Here is a 15,161-nt window from a genome sequence, read left to right as displayed (position 1 = left end):
TCCACTCTAGGGGCATTTAGGCATTCTAAGCACCATTGTCGTCGAACATGTCGAGAATGCGACGAAGACATTGCCCTGCAACATAACGCATGCCACACGAACCACTGAGTTTCTCACGGAATCTACTAGTGAATCGCGTTTCCGATCCGATGGTAGACTCAGTGAAGCATTGCTCTTGTTAGGGCAAGTTTCAGTAAACTCTTTCAAGCTTAGCCCCGTGAGCTCGACGACCAGCACATTGAATCTGGAACAGACCCTCGAAGCTGTCAGCGGTCTGGTAAGAAAAAAACGTAAAACATTGCAAGCTACGTAGTCTACGTTAGTAACAACGTTGTCAAGCTTTTAGCGTCACAATAATTGAGATGATGAAAATGAAACGTAATGTAACTAATTTATTACTTTTAGCAACTACCGACATAAAAAATAAAAAATAAAGACAAAATAAAAATTTTAGCGTCATCTACTACCAAATATTGAAACTAAATTAAGATGAGAGACCAACAAACCAAGTTTACGGATGTATTTTAAATAGTTTGTACAAAATGCAATAGATGGCACTGAAATAAATTGTAATATTATGTATTTAATTTATTTTTTATTTGCCAGGATTTCAAAGGCATAAAACGATAGTGCTAATTTTAATTTGATAGTAACATTTATTAAAAAATTTTTAGAACCAAAGGTTTCTACAACAAACAAATTCTATATTAACAATTTCGTCACACTGAATCTATTTGTTTATCTTGATTTGACGGAAACGGATTTAACTGACATTCGCGCTCTTAACTCTTATTTATGTGAAAACGTAGACAATGTATCTTCATTATAACATTATAAAACACTTTAGAACGTCTTGAGTCATTTTGCAACTGTTCCTTCTAGAATAGCTTCGTAGCGTTCAAAGTGTTAATAGTGAAGCTAGCAGGTGAAGTTTTATTATATTGTCTTCCTTTGAAAGACCAAACGGCGTCCTTGCGCCACTGTGTAAATACCCATGCTCACCTTTAGATGTGAGGCCACAGCGGTAGACTTCGTTGTGATTAAAACCTCAAGGCTTGCTCTGGAATTTCGAAGATATCACTACATGATTTAATGAAGTATATAATTACTGAAATCATACTAACTAGAACGCTTAGAGGAGACCGGTGTTCGCGATGTTTTGTACCTTATGTTATCTTCAATCAATCAATGAGACCTTTATCTTGAACTTTAAGGACTGTTGATTTATTTTTTGTATTTAACACGATGTCACTCAGTTTAGTGGGCTTATAGGCATAGACACCCTCTAACATCTTTCATTTTTGTCTATCTCTAACAACCCTCCTCCAGTTAGCATCGGCTGTTAACTTCATCTCATCCTCCCATCTAATACCTTGCATTCCTTTACAGTCCTTAAGGTACCATTCGGTGATGATATTCCTACACTTTTCTTGATGTGATCTTAGTAATTGTAGTCATTACGGATCCTCCCGATCCGTTAACGGTGCTTTTAGTTACCACAAGCACCGGTCACCGTCCTCGTCGAACCCGTCGCTTACGACGAAGGGCTCAACGAGCGAATTAACCAACAGACACAGCTCACTGAGTTTCTCGCCGGATCTTCTCAGTGGGTCACGTTTCTGATCCGGTGGTAGATTCTGCGAAGCACTGCTCTTGCTAGGGTCGGTGTTAGCGTCACTCCGGTTTGAGCCCCGTGAGCTCACCTACTAGCTAAGTTTATGCTGAAATGGCCTCTCAAGGCTATCAGCTTACGTAGGAAAAAAGTAATTGTGAAAATGTTTTGTTTTCTGTTTTTATGACCCGCCACCAGGGCAGAGTTCATTTACAGTTACAAAGCTAGCCGCTTAAGTTGATTAGACGGCAGACTCCATAGATATCACAAGGCGAATGCAGCAGTTCACCTTGTGACAAGAGATCTGGAGACAAGAATACTGACAAAGAACACTGGCTACCTTTCGTCTTACTGCTTCAGTCCAGGTCCAGTCTAGTCCAAACTAGTCTATAAATACGCAATAGTTGAAAAATGACTTACCTATGCGTGATTTTGCTATTAAATCTGTTAAAGTTTTTTTGGAACGAAGTTCCTTATGGGACGATGCGGAGAGGTACCCTTACCGGGAAAAAACGTCCGTAACGTAAGATTTTCTCTATTTAGTTTGTTATCAACAAATGTCGCTGCACGTAAATTCAACAATTCCTAATTCGCGGTGACGAGGTGTTACACAGTTGATAGATGTTCTCGTATTTTTCTTACTAAATCACTCTTACCTGGCGTAGGGGATACCATGATTATGCAGGCGGTTCCCCCCAGAGCGAGACTGCTCCATTGCACTACGGCGTGGTTGACCCTGGCGATTATGTTTATTTTTATCAATAAAAAAATCATAATATAAAATGTATATCCGAATAATGACAAACAATATTAATTTATTCTAAATTAGACCACCGACTTTAAATACAATAACAAAAAATGATCCGAGTAATTATTTTCTTTATACTTTGAATGGAACTTAAAATTATTATTTTTATACTAGGGAACTTCTTTTCTATCCGGTGTCCCACGACACCACACATCTTTTTTATAATAATTTTCTATCTACCCAACCATACTCACAGCGTGAACATAACATTTTCAGAATAAGTCTTCGAGACAAAACCGCAATCGTCTACGGTAATTTAACTCAAATGAGGTTACACAGCTCGAATTTATTTTTCACGTGAAATTTTCGCCTCTAAGTCGCACGTAACAAAGACTAAAGATATTGTATGAATTTTTGTGTATAATGGAAATCGTGAGATGTGTCGGCGTCATTATGTCGCCGTTTTTAATGTGTTTTGCGACATGTTATAGTAATTTAGGTTTTGTAACGTAATGCTAAGGGCGATAATTATGTAAATTCATTCTCGTGTTTTGTTTTTGAATCATTGACGGAATAGCTATTATCTAGGGTTCGTTGATATCAGTTCATGGATTATGTATATCGTTTGATACTTACGCGGATAAATATTAGTTTATACTTCATTGTCTTCTGTCTTTAATATAGTAATTCCTTTTAATTCATTTGCTTTAAGTCATTTGGAAGGCAAAGCCAAGTTGGCGTCCAAAATGCTAGGAGTTCTCAACAGAGCGAAGCGGTACTTCACGCCTGGACAAAGGCTTTTGCGTTATAAAGCACAAGTCCGGCCTCGCGTGGAGTACTGCTCCCATTTCTGGGCCGGGGCTCCCAAATACCAGTTCCATTGACTCCATACAGAAGAGGGACGTTCGGATTATCGATAATCCCATTCTCATGAAGTATTTGGAACTTCTGTGTCTGCGGAGGGACTTTGGTTCTCTTTGTATTTTGTACCGAATGCTCCATAGGAAGTGTTCTGAGGAATTGTTTGAGATGGTACAATCATCTCGTTTTTACCATCGCGCCGCCCGCCAGCGGAGTAAAGTTCATCCATACTAGCTGGAGCCACTGAGTTCATCCACACTGCGTTTCCAGAGATCTTTTTTGCCACGTACCATCCGGCTTTGGAATGAGCTCCCCTCCACGGTGTTTCCCGAGCGCTATGACATGTTCATTCTTCAAATGAGGCTTGTGGAGAGTACGTAACGGTAGACAGGGGCTTAGCTTTGCCCCTGGCATTGCTGACATCCATAGGCGACCGTAACTACTCACCATCAGATGGGCCGTATGCTCAGCTGTCTACAAGGGTAATAAAAATAATAATTATGAAAGCTATATTTTTTATCGTGGAATTAATTCGTAAACGTGAGCTTAGAAAATTTTGTATATGGCTATCGGACTTAAAGCCCGGTATAATCGCATCACTTGATAGTATACCGGGCGTCTTATCTTTAAGGCCACGAGGACTCCTATAAGACAAAAAAAATGTAGTCTCCTATTATCTAGACATAATTATGAACTGAAGTGACTTGAGTAAAAAATACTAAATGTGAATATTTGAAAGAAGTCGGTGTCTTGCAACTGCAGAGCCAATACTGTTGAGAGTATTTGTCCAAATCTGTCAATTTATAGAATAACATGTCGAACTATAGGTAATGTAGACTTGAAATACTGCGGAAAATCAAAACATCAAACGCTGAAACGAGAAAAAAACCTCAGAGAAACGACTCCTCGCAATATTAACCAATAATTTCCACGTCTCGGTGGATTTTTACTTCGTATTGAGACATTATTAGATTTGTACTGTCTGAATGAACGTCTGACTGGGAACCGAGATGATTTTTAAATTTTCCATTTATCAATCTGAAGTCTGCTGTTTGTCGAACGCTTAGGGTTCCTTGAATACCTACGGATGACGAGGAATTACAATAAATAAATATAAAAGTTACTTATGGGACATTAATATTTACAGATACAATATGATTATGTTGCTTAACAAATCATCGATGAAATACTTCTTTTTGAAGTGAAACTTCATTAGGCGCGTTGAGAGTAAAATTTAACTCGCGACAGATTCGTTACGGCTAGAGAGAAAAGATACAATTTAGGACGAGCGAGAGTGAGAAAATAGGCGCAGCGTCTCGCGAACTACTCGACCGTGGAAAGAGGGAAAGGACAAAGCGAGCTAGATCGTTTCTTTTATACACAGCATTCCCTATTACAAGAGAAGTTTGACTTAAGGATGAAAAATGAAGAAAACCACAGTACTACACATTGCAAAAGAAGTCTCACTTCTTTCACGTGCCCCAAGTTGCAAGCGCACGATTTTTTAAAATATTATTTAGATTTACACCTCATGTCAGTCACGCGGGAGCTAGTCACCGTCCAAGCCTTAGACACGTCCTGACGGATACATGCGATCCACTAACACTGTCCTTAGACGTTGACAGCTCTAATTCAAGGAGCAGACGTAGGGAGCCTAGTAACCTTACTCGCCGCAGTCGTCAGGTAGTTCGTCGCGGAACCTAACCATTACATCAGCCCGGTTTCTCGCCGGATCTTCACAGCGGGTCGCGATTCCGATCCGGTAGTAGCAGTAGCGTCCGAAGCAATTGCCCTTTAGTTGTTAGGCCTCTTTCGGAGACGTTTGAGCAGCTGTTAATGAACCTCACTCCTCCTGGCTGAACCAATGCTCGCCCACTTGTCCTGGTGAAATTGGTCACGTGTCTGGGCCACCAAAGGTTTTGATGTCTATGGATTTCCAGTAACCAGTTATCATGAAATACGTCGCAAGCGAGGCTAATAAATAGAATTAAAATTAATTACGGGTGGAACATTAAATTTTTCATCAACGTCAGGAGACACGAGATCAAGGACTCATAACATAACGCCGGTTATTACAAAAATATTCACAATCTTAACACATCACAATAACACAATCTTGTCCTATTGTTGACTAAAAATAGATTTTTCAACGAGAGATTTGTTGCTCAAGGAACAAATATAAAGAGTTTTAAAAATAATACTTTCACACTATTGTCTGAGGTCATCGGCTAGTGCATTAACATTTGTTATCTAAAATCTTATTTAGCTAGAAAATATTCACACACACCGAGTTCCAAATAAATGTAAGTCATGTGTTTAATTGCAAATATTTAATGATCGTTTTATTTTACATTTAAATTACATAGATGCTAAAATATTTATTTTATCTGTTTATTCTATATCTGTTACTTGCAGGTTTTTTTTTATTGTTAGATGGGTGGACGAGCTCACAGTCCACCTGGTGTTAAGTGGTCACTGGAGCCCATAGACATCCACAACGTAAATGCGCCACCCACCTTGAGATACAAGTTCTAAAGTTTCCCGTATAGTTACAACGGCTGCCCCACCCTTCAAACCGAAACGCATTACTGCTTCACGGCAGAAATAGGCAGGGTGGTGGTACCCACCCGCGCGGACTCACAAGAGGTCCTACCACCAGTGATTACGCAAATTATAATTTTGCGGGTTTCATTTTTATTACACGATGTTATTCCTTCACCGTGGAAGTCAATCGTGAACATTTGTTGAGTACGTATTTCATTAGAAAAATTGGTACCCGCCTGCGGGATTCGAACGCCGGTGCATCGCTCAACACGAATGCACCGGACGTCTTATCCGTTAGGCCACGACGACTTCAAAGTATAGTTACAACGGCTGCCCCACCCTTCGAACCGAAACGCATTACTGCTTCACGGTAGAAATAGGTAGGATGGTCGTACCTACCCGCGCGGACTCACAAGAGGTCCTACCACCAGTAAAGGTCGAAGCAATGTACAAAAACGTGACCACTACAAACCATCACTTAGAGACTAGTATAGCCAAAGCTTAGCAGTAGATAATGCTTATGAACAATCGTTAAGTAGATTCCCGTTTCTATTAGTAAACTACGACCTTTGAGTAAACGATTTCTGCACACAACGCTAAGTTGATCTGAAGACGGCACGATGTGTGCACCGCTTATCGTCCAGACATGCGGTCTACGAAAATAACGACAGCAAAAAAAAAAATTTTTAATTTAGGAGTGCCGAAAATGTATCCACGCTCGTGGCCACTCATTGTGGGAGCATAATAAAGAAATCCTCTTCTTCGGAATTTTCATGCTTAGAGATATGTTAATACATATTTATTTTTTATATTTAATTTTGTGTTTTAACATACAGCACAGTTCATTGATTAGTTACGATTAGCTCAATTAAAAGCTATTTTTTTATATTTATCAATTAATGATAATAAAATCGTTTGGCCTGAGACGATCACTAACAAAAATCTGTTGAGGATCACCAAGCAGACACCAATGGAGAAGGAGATCCTTGTGCGGAAGTGGCATTGGATTGTCACATATTAAGATAGATAGGAAATAAAGAAGAAGAAGATAAGCGCAAAGAAACAGTCTGCTTGCCACTTCTATTTTCTTCTACTCTACCTAGGCTATATCAAATTAATGTTTAGATTACAAAGCTTATGTTTCGTTGTACAGTTTTACTCTCAATTCGACGGCGAATGGCATACATATTTATGTGTAGATATTTTTTGCCGATTATTTATTTATTTGTTAGAAAACATTTAACATTTTCAATAATTGAACGTATCTTTACAATGTCATGATGTATGAGATCCAGTACTACTAGCTATTCCGGTAAGCTACTATGTTAATCTATACATATAAATAAAGTGTCTGTTTGTAATATTGAAATAACCGCTTTTTACTACATGCATATGAATATATATACGGTACTTACACCAAAATATATTTTTTTACACTTTTTGTCTGTCTGTCTGTCTGTCTGTTTGTTCCGGTTAGTCTCTGGAACGGCTGGACCGATTTTGACGGGACTTTCACTGACAGGTAGCTGATGATATAAGGAGTAACTAAGGCTACTTTTTTTAGACTAGCTTTGCCCCGCGGTGTCACCCGCGGTACGACAATAACCGCGGGTAACATCGCGAGACTCAACTATCAATAATAAAATTTAATGTTTCCGAAGCGAAGTGAGGGCGGGTCGCTAGTGTAATTATAATGTCGGCATCTCAAGTTTATTATTTTACTTAAAAATTAGCTAACGTGACAGAAACTTTCAAATTGCGGAAGCAATTGTGGAAACAATACCCTCATATTTTTAACTATTAAGAGCTTTTTAAGACAGAATTTACCCGAACGATCCGGGCTTTCTCAGGTGATGCTAAAGAAAACAGTATTTTATATTTAACTGTTGGTCGTCCTGTGGTCGAAATTCGACCATAATTAATTTAAATTATAAGTTTGAACATTATTATAGTTCTATTGTCACATTTCTATAAACATAATTTCTATAATAGTCATTGTTCTATAATCACAGATTTCTCTAAGGCTACGCTTTAGACAAATAATGTTAAAGACAAGCAATATTAATCTGTTCTCAATTTGACCACAGATTGTTAAGCAATAAACAAAAGAGTATAAATGCGAAAAGAGTATAAATGGTAGTGTGCGTAATGTTGTTTTATTGATATAATGTATTGTTTATGCTAATAAAAAATTAGTATTCTGCACTACTTCTGTATATTCTCTATAAGTTTGGGAAATTTAAAACTTCTCCGTTCCCGCAATTTTCGTAAAAAGGGGTACAAAGTTTTTGTTTCACGTATTAATTTATAGACTAGTAGATGATGACCGAGCTTTGTTCGTTTTTTTTATAACGCCATCTTGTTGTGTCTTTAAAGTGATTAGTTGCCCTCAATTAAGAAAAATAATATTTATTATTCGCCAATAGATATCGGGAAGAGTTGATTATTGAAAACACGAATAAAACAACATTTTCTGAAAATAAATCGTTGCTAGATCGATTTATCGCCCCCGAAATCCACTGTATACTAAATTTTATGAAAATCGTTGGAGCCGTTTCCGAGATTCAGATTATATATATATTAATATACAAGAATTGCTCGTTTAAAGGTATAAGATAAGATAAATAGATTTTCCTATTATGTTTTCTGCAGACAGTACCTTCTTACTAACATAATCGGTGCATCGGGTGGATTTGAAATATTCATACGGTAACTAGAAAGCATTAATGTTCAATGAAGCTTTTATCTTGCACCGCAGCTCCCTCTGTCGCCAATTTGCAACACGAACATGTTACGAGGAAGTTCGTTGCGCGCTTTAAGTTCGACTGGGCTGTGTCTCTCGTTTTTATTAATACGCTTTTATTAGCTTCAGACGGATGTATGAATGTTTGTAACGGAATCTTTGAACATGATTTTGACCCCTTTCAAAACTTCGGATTAACTCGAAATTTGGTATACTTATTAAGGACCGATGACAATTCAATATATATATAAAAAAAATTGAAAAAATTCAAATTCAACTAAAAAATGAAAAATAAATAATAGTTTAAAAAAAATAACAAAATACGAAAGAGACGTGCTGGGCGAAGAAAGAAGTCATGGCTCCGGAATATCCGGGAGTGGACCGGTATTGCCTCCGTCGAACAGCTGTTCCGGCTGGCTGCTGATAAAAATGAATATAGAAAGCTAACGGCCAACCTTCAGGATTGAAGAGGCACTGGAAAAAGAAGAAGAAGAAGAAAATACGCATTTATAGAAAATCCAACTAAAAATGCTTTTCAGGATATTATCAAAATAACCCTTCTACGCATATCTGTTCACAAAATATTTATAACTACTTATACCATGCACCCCACGCTTTTTTACAATAAAATAAATTTTTCTTATACTATTTTTAATTCAAATTTATTAAAATTTAATTTGGATTTTCTATAAAAGCGTATTTTGTTAGTTTTTTAAAACTATTATTTATTTTTTACACAAAAAAATCATTGCTTAAGTATTCCTATTCTTTGTCATTGTTCTATTGGTTTTTTTTTATATATTCCTGAAGATGTGTGGTTCAGGTTTGATGATATTGGTTAATATAGAAACTGTTTTCTAGATTTTATTACCAAAACCGGACGTAATGAATAAAAAATAGGAATATCACAGTATTTTGATTCTCGCGAAAACCTATTCTAGTATTTTCCTTGATTTCCGCTAGTCGCCAGAATTATTGAATCTGATTTTACAGTTAATTAACGTCGCGTTTATTAGTTTCCGTTTATTATTTCCTACTAACTGTTCGTTACAATTATTATTTTTATTGAAATAAATCTACTAACAGATTACGACAACGTTCCAGTTAACCTTAAAATATTAGAAAATGAAATCTAAACGGAACATTTTTAAAACCTAAAATCATAACAAAATACTATTTTAAGGCTACTTATAAATAGATAATCTGTGTTATCTCACTACCAGTTGGCAGGGTCCACAGAAGACATACAGTATTTCCACGCTGGATAGCAATGCAATCTTTGTACAAAATACATACCAGCCTTCTGGTCTCCCGAGGCCTCAAATAGTTTTTTAAGGTCCTTAAAAAGCTTTTATTATTTGTTGTATTATATAAAATTAAAATATCAAAGAATAGCACCTTAGTCATTCGTGACCTATGAATACTGTATTATAGTATTCGAAAAGTAGAAAATGATAAAATGAAAATAATAAACTCGTAATTAAAGATAGTATCTATACTAATATTATAAAGCTGAAGAGTTTGTTTGTTTGAACGCGCTAATCTCAGGAACTACTGGTCCGATTTGAAAAAAAAATTCAGTGTTAGATAGTCTATTTATTGAGGAAGACTATAGGCTATATAGCATCATGGTAAGACTGGACACGGTAAGTGGAGCACCAATAAAGTATGTTTCAAAAATAGGGGCTTAAATAGCTCCTTAACATTCTATAATTCAAAAATATTTTCACTTTCCACGTAAATGAAGTGGGGGGTAAAATTTAGCGTTATGCCAAAGTAACTATTCCACGCGGACGGAGTCGCGGGCAAAAGCTAGTTTTTTATAACGAAAACCCTCAGAATACAACATTCGAACGTCGATTAGATTTTCAGTTTAAATTTATACGGACTAACCCTCGACGGTACGTATCAAAATACGTAATTAGTACGGCCCTTAGAAAGTATCACAATAGCACACTTAACAATTTCATCACGCGTTCGAAATTCTGTGTAAATAAATTAAAGGAATAAGCTTAGTCATTCCTTCTTATTCATTAATTAAGATCACATGCGGCGGCTTAAACCAATCTTCGGAACAATTGCCTCCATACTTTGATCGTAGGGTGTCCATGGTTTCTGTGCAATACGGATTGTCCTCGAGTCTTTCGAATTTCGAATCGTAACGCTGGTTAGCTTCAAATCCGAGATATCTTCTTTGGGACCAGAAACAAATTTCGTATTAAAGGAATTTAAAGTGGATCGCTCTCGAAGCCAAGATGTCTATAAAATTATTATATAATAATTTTATTATTTAATAATTTTATAATTTTATTATTATATAATAATTTTATAAACGTTATATGTTTATAGACATTATAGCTGTTTTGAAACAGTTATTAAGCTTTTTTTTTCTTTTGATATTGTTTCCATATCGACGCTTGAAAGGCAAATATGACTAAGCGACAATGCGTGAATTTTACAATAGACTAATTTAAAGTTGAAATTAATTTAAAATATACATGAGAAATACCTGAAAAATATATTGTATTTTAGCGAATCTAGTTGTAGGATTGAAATGATTTTAATAGACCTAGAATTTTTTTTTTTTTCTCATCGAATATGGTTATTGCCTATCATTTATGTACAAAGCAGTTATTGGCGCTTAGTCACGTTTGCCTTTCAAGCGTCGATATGTATATAAAATTCAGTGACAACTCGCCCGCTATGCTGAGAGCGTGTAGTTTGTCCGTCAACTTCTCACGAGTAGTCAAGTTTTGAGTCCTTGAAAAAACTGTTATTGACAACTAGGCTGAGGCTCGTGGGTTCGATTCCCACATCGTGCAAACAATCGTGTGATAATCAAATTTATTTGCTCTCATACCATCTCTGGTTCCCATAGAGAATCCTAATCTGGGACTGGGTGTTTATTATAGTATTTCGTAATAATTAAACACCTATGTATTGAACCATTCTTCGTAACACTGTGACTACAAAAGAATACGCCAGATATTAATAACATAATAAATAGGCAAAAGGGCTACAAATTACGTAAAAATACTATCAAAATTATTAATTGAAATCTTTAATAAAACGATCACTGTTTAATTAATCTTGACCTCATGTCTCAAGACGGTATGGGGTATTCACGTTGTAATGTAATCCCTAAGCCTTTGATCTTAGAGCATAAAATATTTTAGAAGTTCGGTAAATTTTTTTTATAAATCATTGTCACCGTATGAACACAAGCCGTGTATTACTCTTACCGAAACTTTTGTTAAGGATCGCTCAAGAGTGGAGGGCGAAGGGTGGTGGGTGGTAATGATAACACATTCACACACAATTTATTCTGTTTTGACGCGAACATGTCTGTCTGCAGTCTTCAGATTGAATTGTGAAATGCGAGCATCGTTATTCTATTTCCATTGTGAATTAACAAAGAAAAAAAAAACATGTGTGCAATTCACACGTGGTAGAAGTGAAACCTTCCAAAATTAAAATACAATTATCCTAAACGTCTTAAGTATATGTAAAATTTTGTCATTAGTAAATAATTGTAAGGTAGCACCCTCTGTGAATTGATATTTTAATTTCACGTATAATCCTAAATTAAAATTCACTACAAGAGCTTTCATACACACGTTAGTATTAAAAAATCTCACAGATGGCGCTGTATTAAATAGTATGTATATTTCTGTCTCATTCTTTGCTGGCTTCATCCTGCACATTTTTGTATTTGTGTCTCTTACCTGTCGTTTTTTCCGTTGCATCCGGTTTGAAATCACAACGATTCTAAAGAAGTTTTCACTTCAAAAACACTTAAATTTTATTTTCGGCGTATTTATTGTGTTCCGAACACTTCACAGTTGCACTGGTGAATTCTGAAGTTTGGAAGATCTACATAGAATAGTTCAAATTATTTACAATTAAATGCTTAGTAAAACTGGCGGTTTGGCTAATGACATTGGGATCGTAATCAGAATTCTAATGAATTGAGCCAAAAAGAGGGTAGAGAGATTTATCTGCTAAAATCTTAGCCGAAGTTTTCAGTCTACCCGTGATAATAGCGCTTGCAGGAAAGCTTTCAAAATTATGGTAAGACTAATAAAATAAGTTTCTTTTCAACCTGATAGTTACGACATTTCAAATAAATACCTGTAAAAGTCAGTTCATGAATAATATAAAATATATAGGTTTTTTTCTATTCTATCAGCCCAAAGACGTACACCGTTGGACATAGGCCTCCCCCAAGCCTCGCCACAAAGATTGGTCATAATGCTATATACAAATAAACAGTAACTCTATAAATGAGGCACAAATTATAATGAGGATTCGAGAGTTAAGTAAAGGCTAAAATTTAATTAATATATACATATATCAGAATCTTATTAAAATGGAAAATCGGCGAGAAGAAGCCGTTAAATAATGAAAAGGAATTTAGTAGTGTTTAAAATGCTTTCAACCTTTTAACCTTAATAACTAAAAACATTACAATTTAAAATAAAATACTCATTGTAGTCCCGAACAGTAGATGTCGATTTTAATCTATCAATCAATACATATAAAGTAGAATCTGCTGTGTCTGTACGTTGAAGAAAAATAATAAAAATAAACGCGGTAACTAAAGGACAGTAATGGGACATAATGTTTTGTAGAATCATTTTCTGTTTTTTTTTATTGCTTAGATGGGTGGACGAGCTTACAGCCCACCTGGTTTTAAGTGGTTACTGGAGCCCATAGACATCCATAAGTTCTAAGGTCTCAAGTATACTTACAACGGCTGCCCCGCCCTTCAAACCGAAACGCATTACTGCTTCACGGCAGAAATAGGCAGAGTGGTACCCACCCGCGCGGACTCACAAGAGGTCCTACCACTAGTAAAAAAGTAAAACAAGTAAAAGTGTTGGTTTCTTCGTGCACGTCTCTGGAAATACGGAAATGAATTTTTATGTAATTTTCACGTTTAGACAGAGATTGATTTGGAGCAGAATATAGCAATTTATTTCAATAAAATCGAATGTTTAAAAAAAATTACGCATGAAAAAGATTCGTCAAAATTACTTTTATACTGTTGGATGGTAAAATGAATAAGAAATGAACACTGTTTCTTGTGTTTTCAAGCCCAAATTATTGTAAATCGATCTCACAAAATTCCATATTGTAATGGTTTGAAGCCTGGGAGAGAATATAAGCTACCTTACATCCCACTGCTTATTTCGGGTCTTCGTCCCTCGCACTGTAAAGCGTATTCGCGGTCAAAACTACAGCCGGAAGCTAGTCTTTAATAAAGAGAACCACTTCAATTGGAAATCGAACGTGGAGGGCTTCAATAGTCAAAAATACGGACCAAACAAATTTTTAGATCGAGAAAGAGAGAGAATATACTTAACTGCACACCAGAACACAATTAACATTTAAAAACAGTCAACAGACAGGTAGGTATAATTGTACAATAGGCGGTCTTATCCATATAATCGATTTCTTTCATCCAACTAATTTACTTATGAAACGAAAAAAAAAATACACACATAATTCAATAAGACGTAACCTTTGAAGTCTGCATAAATTTCTCCTAGAAACAAAATATCTTTTCGTAAAACAAAATCCAAACCACCCCCGAGATTCGCAACAATGCTTAATAATGGTTTCGAGAATTCGCGATACATTCATTAAGGTCTATTGTTCTGTATATATATTTGGGGAAGGCAAAAATTATAACATACAATGTATTGTGCGGTCGGAAAGGCGACGTGGAATAAGTGGCGCGGCATTACCGTAGGGCTGAACGCGCGAACGTGATTAAAAAAAACAATTTAAATGGCTTAATATCGCGGTTTTTTTTTAATTGCCCTTGTAGGCAGACGAGCACACGTCACCTAATGCTTAGTGGTTACCGTCGCCCATGGGCTTCAGCTATGCCAGGGGCAGAGCCAAGCCGCTGCCTACCGCTTAATACTCTCCACAAGCCTCGTTTGAAGAAGAACGTGTCGTAGCGCTCGGGAAACACCGCGGAGGGGAGCTCATTCCATAGCCAGATGGTATGTGGCAAAAAAGACCTCTGGAAAGCACTGTTGTTGAACGCAGTGGCTCTAGATAGTATGGATGAACTCTACTCCGCTAGCGGGCGGTGCGATGGTAAAAACGAGATGATGGTATGTATCATCTCGAACCATTCCTCATTTTATTATTATTATGTTTCTTACGGTGTGTCGAGTACTTTACAGTTTTCTTGGTCACGGACAACTAAGGCGTTTATCGACAACATTTGAATTTCGTGCTAACGTTGTTGCGAAACCTCCAGTTTTATTTTCTTTATACCTCGAATAGAACTTAAAATTAATATTTTTATAATAAGGAACTTCGTTCCTTTTTATTTATTTTTATTTTTTTTATGATTGAAGGATTACTGGTGGCCCGGAGGCCTTTCCAGCTTCACCAGGACAGGTGGGCGAGCAAAGGCTCAGCCAGGAGGGGTGGGATTTGCTAACAACTGCCCGAGCGCCTCCGAAGGAGACCTACTTTGTTCCTATCCGGTGTCCCACGACACCACACATCTTTTTTAAATCACATATCTTTTGTTACTTAAATACTTCGTACTTAATTGACGATTAACATTTATGAGCCTTTTTTTTTTTAACGCTGGGAAATCCATTTACGGATACCCGGTCGAGGGGGGT

The sequence above is a fragment of the Bombyx mandarina genome, chromosome 03 (genome assembly GCF_030267445.1).
Source record: "Bombyx mandarina strain Sakado chromosome 03, ASM3026744v2".
Lineage (NCBI taxonomy): Eukaryota > Metazoa > Arthropoda > Insecta > Lepidoptera > Bombycidae > Bombyx > Bombyx mandarina.
This window is presented reverse-complemented; position numbering follows the sequence as displayed.